Genomic DNA, 12,160 nt, shown 5'->3' with positions numbered 1-12,160 from the left:
ATCAATGATTCTCTCTCATCATTGATGTTTCTCTCTCTCTCCCTCTCCCTTCTTCTCTGAAATCAATAAAAATATATATATTTTTTAAACCGAAGAGCTGAAACACCAAACCATCACATGTGGGAGCACAGGTGGCTTTACTGGGAACCCCCAACAAAGGAGACAGGAGGGGAGCGGGAGATTCTGGCTGCCACGCCCCCGCCGGCAGAACAGCTGCTACTCAGTGACACACCCTGACGAGTCCACTGAATCACCCTATGGGGACCATCAGCAATATTTGAGGGGAATTTTGCAGGGGACTGGAGGCCCTCTGTCAGCAGGTAGGAGCAGGAGCCAGTCGAATTGGAATTCATTGCTGCCACTGTGAGCCCTCTGCAATAAAAATCATAATAATCCTGTATAATAAAGAGCTAATATGCTAATTAGACTGAACAGCAGAATGACCATCCGGACAGCCTTCCGGATGAAGTCGGGGCTGCAAGGGCCGAGCCCCTTGCATGAATTTCGTGTATCAGGCCTCATTTTATTCACAATATCCTTTAATATTTCAAAAGCTTTTTAACCCACTTAGAGTATACAATTCAATGATTTTAGTGTATTCATGGAACCATTCAACCATCACTACAATCCATTTTAGAACACTTTCATCACCCCCAAAAGAAAACCCATATCCATTAGCAGCAATTCCCCATCTTTCTCTAAGCCACCCAATAGGCAACCTCAGCAATAGGCAACCACTCATCTACTTTCTATCTGTATAGATTACAGGTAATTTTTATAGGAGTTTATTTGAGCCAAACTGAGGACATGCTGAGGAGCGAGAACTCAAATGCTCCGGGGAATAGCAAGTTTTGTAGCTTCTTTTATGCCCTTGAAATTAAGGAGGTGACATAGGACGATGACATGGAGGTGGGAGAAAGCCAGGTAGGGGCTGGATTACAGGACAGTTGACAAGATTATGCGCTTTCTTCGGGTTGATACTCACTCGCAGGAGTGTTACCTCTGGTATTTCCAAGGTGTGCAAACCTGGATGCACAAGAACGATGGACAAGGTGGCTTAAAACCTCTCACTGAAGAAGTAAAGGCCTGGGACGTACCCACCATGACCTGCCCAGCGAGACATTTATGATCAGATCACCCTGGGGGGTTACTTTCCATCGAACCCCTTCTTTCCTGTCCACACAGATACACCTGGTCCTCTCACTCTTGTGATTCCCACCCGGCTCCTTGCAGGCACTCTGTTGGCAACCAGCTCTCCACTCTCTCATGTCCTCCCAGGGCCTCAGGTCCAGTTCTCCGTTCCATCTCTACTCCTTTAACTCAAAGCTCAGTCCCCAGGCCCAGCCCCTAAAATGCACCTTTTTGACCCATTTTCCAGGTAACCCCCAGCACTGTAACCTGCAAAAATAGAATTCCCTGTCCTCCCCCAAAACACACGCTGCAATTGATTGTAGAAAATAATACAAATGGCCCTGGCTGCTTTGGCTCAGTGGGTAGAGCATCGGCCTGGGGACTGAAGGGTCCCAGGTTCGATTCCTGTCAAGGGCACATGCCCAGGTTGTCGGCTCGGTCCCCCGTGGGGGGCGTGCAGGAGGGGATCAATGATTCTATCAATGATTCTCTCTCATCATTAATGTTTCTATCTCTCTTTCTCTCTCTCCCCCTTCCTCTCTGAAATCAATAAAAATATATTTTTTAAAAAGAAAATAAAAAAATACAAATGGAGCCATTTTAACACGGCTGCCAGCTCAGAGGAACTGCCTTGTACGTCTTACTCCTCAAACCTTTGGAATGTTAAATGGGGCGAAATAATCTTCGCACTGGGCCTAAAGCCGCACTCTATCCCAAACAACTGTTTGCAAAGATAACAAGAAAGCAGATAGAGTGATTACAGGCCTGAAGATTAAACGCATTTTTTTGGAATTACAATCACTATGTTAGTTTGTATTACAGATATTAATCTCACAGGGTGATCTGATCATAAATTCCTCGCTGGGCAGGTCATGGTGGGTAGTCACGTCCCAGGCCGATTACTTCTGCAGTGCAAGGTTTTAAGGCGGCCCTGATTTGTAGAGAGAGGAAGGGAGAGGGAGAGGGAGAAACATCGATGTGAGAGCAAAGCATGAATCGCCTGCCTCGGCACTGCCCCCACCAGGGGGAATAGAACCTCAACCTTCTGGTGCACGGGAAGATGCCCAACCACCTGAGCCACACCAGCCAGGGCGGCCTATCGCTTCCTTCGTGTAAAAGGTAAGGTTCTTCTTGCCTTAAGCAAGCCCTGTCCTTTGTTTCTGTGCATCTAGGTTAACACACCTTTGAAAGGCTACCTTTCAGCCTGTGGTGTGGCTCAGTGGTTGAGTGTCGACCCAGGAACCAAGAGGTCAGCTGGTCAGGGCACATGCCCAGGTTGTGGGCTCTATCCCCAGTAGGGGGTATGCAGGAGACAGCAGATCGATGATATTCCTTTCTCATTGATGTTTCTCTCTATCCCTCTTCCTTCCTCTCTCTCTAAAAACATATTGGGGGGGGGGGAGAGAAATGCCACCTTTCGCCATCCTTATAAAGGTTGACAACGCTCTAGAGCAGCGGTTCTCAACCTGTGGGTCGCGACCCCTTTGGGGGTCAAACGACCCTTTCACAGGGGTCGCCTAAGACCATCGGAAAACACATATATAATTACATATTGGTTTTGTGATTAATCACTATGCTTTAATTATGTTCAATTTGTAACAATGAAATTGGGGGTCACCAGAACATGAGGAACTGTATTAAAGGGTCGCGGCATTAGGAAGGTTGAGAACCACTGCTCTAGAGAGTACATAATCTTAACTATCCTTAATCCATTTTCTGCCTTGCTTTCTCCCACCTTCATGTCATCTTCCCTCCTTAATCTCAAATGAATAAAAGAAACTGTAAAAGTATTATTATCTGGAGCATTTGAGATCTCCCTCCCCGGCATATATCCTCAGTTTATAAACTTATAAAAAAACTAGTGACCCGATGCATGGATTTGTGCACATTGAAAGGAAATTCATTAGAAGGTGGCCTCGGGGTGGGACTGGGCTAGATGGTCCAGACATGCCCTGGAGCCAACCTCTTGCAGTCCCTCCCCGGTATCTGGTATCTGCAGAGTGAACGGGTCCCTCCAACAGGTGGGGTCCCTCAGCCTGGCCTGCGGGGATCAGGCCGAAACCAGCTCTCCAACATCCCCCGAGGGGTCCCGGAGTGCGAGAGGGCACTCTGCAAAGTTGCTGTCATACAGGGTGTGGAATGCAAATGCAAGTGTGCAGTAAACCAGATTCGAGGCTGACAGTGCCCCAGCAACAACATAACCCACAGCCAAAGGTGGAATTGTACGGCCCCTCGAGGAATCGGGCTCGCTCCTCTCTGGTTTCAGGGTGCGTCACCCGAAAACTGCAACTGCCAAGTCACTGCAGCTCAGCAACTCCTGCACTGAACATCTGCCCCCTGGTGGTCCGTGCACGTCATAGCAACCAGTCAGACAGTCGGACACTTAGCATATTAGCCTTTTATATATATAGCTATCTATAGATTTGAATATTTCTTTTCTTTTTTTTAAAGCAAATCTCTTTTATTTAGTTTTTTTGTTTGTTTGTTTTTAGAGAGAGAGGAAGGGAGGAGAGATAGGAACATCATTAATTGGCTGCCTCCTGCACACCCCCTACTGGGGACCCAACTGGCAAAAGTTGATGCTCAACCACTGAGCACACCAACCCGGCTGGCCATTTCTCACATCAACACTTCTATTGATGTCATTGTTCCCCTTTCCTTTCCCATAAACACCCCTTGCCTTTAACTCCCAATCAGAACACTACTGGCTTTGGCCTGAGTCTGTGCTTCCTGATTTGGATCTCAAATAAATGCTTGCCGCCTCTCACTTTGGCCCTCATTGTTAAGTTAACGTGATCTTCCCAGATTCCCAGGCTTGCACTCTTGGCACCACCGCCGACTCACTCTGCACCCGTTCAGGTTCTGTCTGGCCAGTGACAGAGACTGACTCGGGGTCACTTAAAGCAGAGAAAGGATTTGCTGGAAGGAAACCCAGGAGTTGACACAATGGATGGAAAAACTGGGAACCTCCCTTGGGAGATGGGCAGGGACCAGGTAGGGGGCGGCCAGAGCGAGAGCCAGGGCCACGGGAATAGTTACTGGGAAATGGATTCTAAACTCCCACAGCTGAGCCCTCCCTGTGCGTTTGGAGCCCTGAGTGGGAGCATCTGCCCGACTGAGCTCCAGCAGAAAGGCCTGGAGAGCAAGTTAAAAAAGAAAAAAAAAGAAAAAGATGACCTTTTGGCTAATGCCGCAGCCGTCCCAGATGTGTCTCTTGCTTCAACAGTGTTTGGACGGAACAGACCCCGGGACGCCCCTTCTTCCAGCCTCCGTACCCTCCGCCCTCCTTTCCAGGCACCACCTTCGGCACCACCTCCGAGACCAGACACGGTTTATTTTTTCTACCTTCACTCCTATTGCCGAACAACACACCTTCACTCCTATCGCCGAACAGCCACGAGCTCCCAAATTCGTCAGAATTGTTCCACCGGCTGGAGGCTGCGGCCGACCGCCCGGCCAGCCCGCACCTGCGCCCGCACCTACCTCTGTCCGGACGAGGTGGCTCCGGAGGGCGGGGGCCGCCTTTTCCTCGAGTTGGTGGCGGAGAAGCACGAGGGCGCCCGGCGTCTGGAAGCTGTGAAACCAGCGCGGTGGCGCCTCCTCTTCCAGGACGAGCTGCCGCCGCCCCGAGAGGAGCGGGCACGACTCGGGGCGCCATGCGGGCCGCCCGGCCTCGGAGAGGAGCCTGAGCCCGGCCCTTCTGGGCCCGCGGCCCCGCGTCCTCCCCGCAGACCCTCCGCTCTGACTCCTGCAGAACCGCTTCCGGGGGAGGAGGCGAAGCTCATCAAGAAGACGGGCCCCACCTGCCTCCCCTCCGCCACCTGCGCCCCGGGCTGGGCCGGGCGAGTGTCTCTGCCAAAGGCTCCCCCTCCGGCTCCACCGGGAGCCTCTGGAGCCCGGAGGCCGGTGAGGGCCCCTCTGCCTCCCCTGGGGCCTGGCTTTCCCTGCGCCTCTCCCCGGAGCCCCGGCCATTCCTTTAACCACCTGGAGCCCTCTCCATGCACTGGACCAAATGAAACCATAAAGCTTTTTGCAGGGGAAAAAAAATTCTTAAAAAATAAAGATTACCTTTTGCTTTTAATACGTTTTAATTTATTTCAGAGAGAGGAAGGGAGAGGGAGATAGAAACATCAGTGATGAGAGAGAATCATTGATGGCTGCCTCCTGCACGCCCCCTACTGGGGATCAAGCCCGCAACCGGGGCATGTGTCCTGACCAGGAATCGAACTGTGACCTCCCGGGTCATAGGTTGACCCTCAACCAGTGAGCCACACGGGCTGGGCTGGAAAGCGAGTGTTTTAACTGTAGGCTTTCCTGGTCCTGCTTCCCACCTGGGCTCCTGATGCTGACACAGATGATCCCACCTGCCCCCCCACATCCAAACCGCTGCTGCGTCCTGGAGAGACTGTTTTCATACTGGTCTTGTGTCTCTCTGTGTTCCCAGTGACCTTCACCCCAGACTAGCACTCACCCCTCGCTAGGAACACCTGCCAGAACAGCTGGGTAGTATGGTGCAGTGGTTAGATCAGGACTCTCAGGCCAAATTGCATTGCTTCAGACCACTAGCTGTGTGACCTCTGGAAAGTTATTGACTTCTCTGTGCTTTCTCATCTATAAAATAAGAATAACAACACTGTCTCTCTCTTATGCTGATTGTGAAGATAAGTGCATTCTTGTATGCGAAGTGCTTCAAACGCGCCTGCGCTGGTGACCATGTTCTGTAACTGTGAGCTATGTTATTACTCCCAGGGCAGGGCGCCATGCCCATTATCTGCTCTTGAGTCTCCAAAACTTCTCTCTCTCTGCCTCCCCTCAGTTCTGTGATGGATTACAACCCCATGGCTTGCTTCTAAGCCAGCCGTGGGCAAACTACGGCCCGAGGGCCGGATCCGGCCCGTTTGAAATGAATAAAACTAAAAAAAAAAAGACCGTACCCTTTTATGTAATGATGTTTACTTTGAATTTATATTAGTTCACACAAACACTCCATCCATGCTTTTGTTCCGGCCCTCCGGTCCAGTTTAAGAACCCATTGTGGCCCTCGAGTCAAAAAGTTTGCCCACCCCTGTTCTAAGCCACGCTGGGTTGGCCTGGCCTTCCCCGGCCCAATCTGGAATGTCCTCAGCCCAGGTAAAACCAGTCTCCCTGGGAGCCTCCAGGTCTGTCCCCAAGGGGAGCTCCTTCTGCTGAGTCCCACCGGCTGCAGGTTCGATCCCCAGCCCCAATCTGAGCACGGGTGGGAGGCAACCAATGGATGTGTCTCTCTCACATTGATGTTTCTCTCTCCCTTTCTCTCTCTCTCTTTCTCTCTCACTCTCCCTCCCTTTCTCCCTAAAAATCAATAGAAAAAATGTCCTCGGGTGAGGATTAACAGCAACAACAAAATTCCTAACTAAAGGCGGGTCATGGTTGGTTGTCAAGTCCTAGGCCAATCTTTAACTCTGAGGTTTCTATTGTCTTTGATAGAAGACATACCTTTGAAACGCCAGAGTAGCTTTCTTTTCCAAAACCCTCAAAGGCACAGCTGCAGGCCCCTGAGCATGAGACCACACGTTATCTTGTTGCCCACATACCATCTCCATGTGCTGGAAATATTCGCTGTCCTGTGCCTACCAATGTAAGAGAGGTGTGTCTCTCTTTTTTTGTTGTTGTGTTTTACTCTTTATGCAATCTCAGAGAGTTCCCTGTTTTGCTTCCTCCCGTCCTGCCTAACCTACGTGGATGGATCTTATGTAACACCCCCTTACAGCTCCTCCTTGGATTCTAATGTATAAAATAAACGGTAAAACCGCCATTCTTGGGGCATTTTCTCAGTTCATTGAGATTTTGCTTCCTGGCAATTGTCACCAGTTTGGCTCAAATACGCTCTTATAAGTCTTTTTCTTAGAGTGGACATTCTTTTGGCAACAGCCACGAGAAAGCGCGGGAGCTGATAGGGTGCGGGAGGGGCTACATGGATCTGGGGTGGGGGGTCAGGAACATGGGGGAAGGACATCTGAGGGGCAGACTTTCTCCCCACCTCCCCCATTCACGCCTGCAGGTCAGGGGCGTGTGGCCCACACCATCCCTCTGGGCATGAAGCGCCCTTGCTGGCCATTCCCACCTGGAAAAACCCTCCAAAGTGTTTCCTCCACGTCTCTCTGAACCCATGGAACCGCCATGCCCTGGGCATTTACCAAGTGCTCCTTAGCAGAATCAATATTTGTGTTCCTGGGCCCCTCCTCCCTGCCTCCCCTACATCCTGGTCTTCCCCTATCACCCCCAGTATCAGCACAGTCACCCCAGCCAGCCCAGGAGGCCAGGCCGGCAGAGAGGCGCACAGCAGTGCTCCATGGCAGCCAACTCCCCCGGCTTCCCAGGCCTCTCACTGGATCCCTATGATAACGCCCTGAGGTCAGCGTGCCTCCTCTTACGGGTGGAAATACAAAGGAGGGCGGAGGCTCAGAGAGGTTACAGAGCTTTCTCACGTTCCCACAGCTGGGCCTAAACCCAGCTCTCGCCCAGCTCTCTCCAGAGGGGCCGCTCGGGCACGCCCTGCAGTGCGCTTCCTACACAGGCCGACCTCAGCCAACACCTGGTGAAGCGGAAAGTAAGCCATTTTCTGTTCACCTCCTGCCCACAGGGACAGGCAGAGCAGGCTTCTGCCCCCCAGGAGGACTGCCCACAGCCCCTCGGGTGCCTGCTAGGGCCCACCACCTCCCTGCCCCCTCCCTGCCCCTACTCATGGGCTCTGGTCTGGAAGGAGCACCTCCTCCCCCACCACCACCACCCCCATACCCAGGGCAGCTGGGCACCTCGGTGTGAAAGGAATGACAGCCTGGCCCACACCCCGATCACACCACCACCTTTCTGAGCCTCGGTCTCCTCAGCTAGTGGGGGGAGAGGAGGGAGGAACAATTCCTGCCTTTGCCCGCATCGCAATGTACAGGAGTCTATAAAGATGAAACAGTCCGTGATAAAACACACAGCTGAAAAACCTGGAAGGCCATAAAATGTTACACAACTGTAAGGGATTCCGGGCTGGCTGTAACACAGGCATTAAACTGTAACCTCTCAGAGATATTTACCGTAAAAAGTTACCGAGCCCCGGGGAGGGATTCAAGAAGTGTGCTTGCTCCTGGGGGTGACTTTTTTTTTTTCTCTTCATTTGTGCTTCTTCTAGTTTTCTGATCATTTATTTCTTCTGTAATCAGGGAAGAAGTTATATAAAAGGAATGCTTCTGCATCAGAAGCATCTACACTCCTGCTCTGATACTGTTATAGGGAAAGTCTAGCCAGTGACGGAAAAGAGGCTTATCGGCTGCCCTGGAGGTGAAGGTGCCGGCCCACCCTCACTCACCCCGGCCCGGCTTTTCCCCCAGGGCAGCTGGGGAGCTGGAAGGAGGGCTTTCTCCCCAGTAAAAACCACAGGAAAGGGGTTCCTGGTCCTGTGCCCCCCACACGCTTCTTCCCTGCCTGGGGCACGCAGCCTAGAGCGTCCCAAAGGGACACGTATTCCGAGCTTCCCACCCTCCTGAGCTCCAGACCCCACCTGCAGCTGCCCTGGGACACCCCTCCTTGGCAGTTCTGCTGGCCCCTCAGGCAGCATGTGTGTGGCAGGCACCATCCAGGGCTCACCCGCTTCCAGGCTCGCAGGCACCAGTTCTCTGGGGAGCAGAACAGGTTCTGTTTGGGGGATGGTGGACCTCAGCCCCAGTCAGAACCAGTCCCCTCTCCTACTTCCTTCACAGATGTGGGGATAGCAATGGACACCGAGCCGGTTCGGTCCCCTGAGGATAAGTTGGCTGGGGAGCTGCTAGAAAAGATCTTCCTTACCAGGTTTAAAAAAAAAAAAGCCTTGCCTGGCGGGTGTGGCTCGGTGGTTGAGTGTTGACCTATGGACCCAGGAGGTCCCTGTTCCATTCCCAGTCAGGGCAAATGCCCGGGTTACGGGCTCCATTCCCCGTGGGGGGCGTGCAGGAGGCAACCGATCCGCGATTCTCTCTCATCATTGATGTTTCTCTCTCTCTCTCCCTCTCCCTTCCTCTCTCTGAAATCAACTTTTTTTAAAAATATATTTTATTGACTTTTTACAGAGAGGAAGGGAGAGAGATAGAGAGTTAGAAACATTGATGAGAGAGAAACATCGATCAGCTGCCTCCTGCACATCTCCTACTGTGGATGTGTCCGCAACCAAGGTACATGCCCTTGACCAGAATCGAACCCGGGACCTTTCAGTCCGCAGGCCGACGCTCTATCCACTGAGCTAAACCGGTTTCGGCTGAAATCAACTTTTTAAAAAACATACTTAAAAGAGCCTTATGAGGAGACCTTGTGCTCCCACCCCTCCTTTCTGCACTCCATTCGCCAGAGAGGCTGACAGACAGCGCTGGGGCTCTGAAAACATGTTGAGCCGCTGTCTCACTTCCAGAATGCTTTGCTGGGGGCGGAGGGGCTGGGGGAGGTAATAAAGCCTTGTTTCAACTGCTGGCGTTGGGTATTCTGCTACTTGCAGCCAAAATCATCACAATTTGATACAATGACCAAAGTGACACTCTGCATTTCTCCTTCCCAGGTCTGTTCCTCCATTTCCTGTCTGTAAGGGCCACTTCTGCCCACCAAGCCTTCCACACCCTTCCCTCCTCCGGCCCGGCTCAGGTCCCACCCAACCCTGTTCCATGCCTCCTGTGCTCTCCCCGCCTCCGCCACTCCTCAGCTTCAGGCCCTCCCGCCTCCCACCAGAGCTCCTGCAGCTCAGGCCCCAAGTCCCTCCACCTCTGAGCTCCCTCCTCTACCCACATGCTGTTACCCACAGTGCTTTTTCTAAAATACAAACCTGATTATGCTTCTTATTTAAGCATCTATGGGCTACAGACTGATATTCAAATCCTGTGCGTGGCATTCAAGGCCCTTTGCAACATGGCCCCAAACCGCCTTCTGCTCTCATCTGCTGCCACGCCTCCCCCGGCCCATTCAGCTCCTTCAGCGTAATCACTGCACAGACTCTCACCCTCCACCTTTGTTCTCTGTTCCCTCATCCTGGAATGTGAAGGCCTCCTTACCCTCGACACTCATGCCGAATGTTTCCTCTTCTGTGAAGCTCTCCTCACCACCAATAAACACCCCTTCCTCCGCGAGCCCACAGCCTGTTGTTCCACTTACACCACTATTACAATTCTTATCTTATATTCTAATTATATATTTGCCAGTAAACTAGATTCCTTTAGGGCAAGGATATATTTCAGAGTCCACAGTGCCTCCCAGTACAGTGTTTAACATGAGCAATTAATTTTATTTATTTATTTATTTATTTATTTATTTATTTAGAGAGGAAGGGAGGGGGATAGAGAGATAGAAACACTGATGAGAGAGAAACATCATCGATCGGCTGCCTCCTGCAAGCCTCCTTCTGGGGATTGAGCCCAAAACCCAGGCATGTGCCCTGACCAGGAGTTGAACTTCGATCTCTAGGTTCCTGGGTTGATGCTCCACCACTGGGCCACACCAACCGGGCAATCAGTCCATTTTTTTGGTGGAAGAGGCAGCAACACACAACACCTCCTGGAACACAGTCCCATCCTCCTTACCACGGCCCCTCCCTTCTCCCTCCCACTTCCCATCCTGTCCAAACTCCTCTTCCCGGCCATGGACTCCCAGGGGAAGAATCCCACCCTCTTTCATGGAATCATGAGTTGCATGTGTGTGCTCGGGAACAGATCCACTAGGTTCTGCTCACTTTGGCCCTCAGTAAAAGAGCTGGACGAGTTAGTAGCCAAAAGAATCTGGCTTTAGCTTGGCAACATCCAAAGCACTTTCCCACATTGTGAAATTCTCCAAAATCTAGAAAAGCGATGCCCAGATTTCATCTAAAACATAAGCTCCAGGACAGCTGGGATCTCCCCTCTTGTTCTCCACTAAGCCCCCCGCCCCAATCCAGATTGCGTGCTCCATAAACACTTGTTGAATGAAAGTCACCCTCAGGTTTGTTTCTAGGTTCTAAGAACCAGTCACTCAAGTGTTCAGCAACTGAAGATAGCTGAGTGTGCGTGCGGATGCGTGTATTTATATCTACCCCGCCTCATTCCAATGGCAAACTCTGAAACAGGCAATGGAACGTTATGCTGCCATTAAAAATATTGTTTAGCCCGGCCTGCGTGGCTCAATGGTTGAGCACCGACCTATGAACCAGGAGGTCATTGGTTCAATTCCTGGTCAGGGCACATGCCCAGGTTACTGGCTTTTAGCAGCCTCCCAGCCAACTTATCCTCAGGGGACCGAACCGGCTCGGTGTCCATTGCTATCCCCACATCTGTGAAGGAAGTAGGAGAGGGGACTGGTTCTGACTGGGGCTGAGGTCCACCATCCCCCAAACAGAACCTGTTCTGCTCCCCAGAGAACGGGTGCCTGCGAGCCTGGAAGCGGGTGAGCCCTGGAGAGCGCCTGCCACACACATGCTGCCTGAGAGGCCAGCAGAACTGCCAGGGGGGTGTCCCAGGGCAGCTGCAGGTGGGGTCTGGAGCTCAGGAGGGTGGGAAGCTCGGAATACGTGTCCCTTTGGGACGCTCGAAAGAGAGAGAGAAACATCAATGATGAGAGAGAATCATCGATCGGCTGCCTCCTGCATGCCCCCCACTGGGGATCGAGCCCACAACCGAGGCATGTGCCCCTCACCAGAATCGAACCTGGGACCTTTCGTCCACAGGCCAATGCTCTATCCACTGAGCCAAGCTGGCTAGGGCTACAAATGTATGTAAATTGTTCACAGCCCTAGCCAAGTGGTTCAACTGGTTGGACTGTCATCCCATACACAAAAGGTTTTGGGTTTGATTCTCGACTGGGCACGTATGGAAGGCAACTAATCAATGGTTCTCTCTCACATCAATGTTTCTCTCTCCCTTCCTCTCTCTCTAAAAATCAATAAAAACGTACACTCAGGCGAGGATTTAAAAGAAAATTACTAAAAACAATGTTGTTTACAAAGAGTTTGCAACATGAAAAATGTCTTCTGTCATAAAGTTAAAGGAGAAAAAAAAGTACAGGAAGGAAATGT

This window comes from Myotis lucifugus, unplaced genomic scaffold (assembly GCF_000147115.1).
Source record: "Myotis lucifugus unplaced genomic scaffold, Myoluc2.0 scaffold_211, whole genome shotgun sequence".
NCBI lineage: Eukaryota > Metazoa > Chordata > Mammalia > Chiroptera > Vespertilionidae > Myotis > Myotis lucifugus.
The sequence above is the reverse complement of the archived record's forward strand: the minus strand, read 5'-3'. Positions refer to the sequence as shown.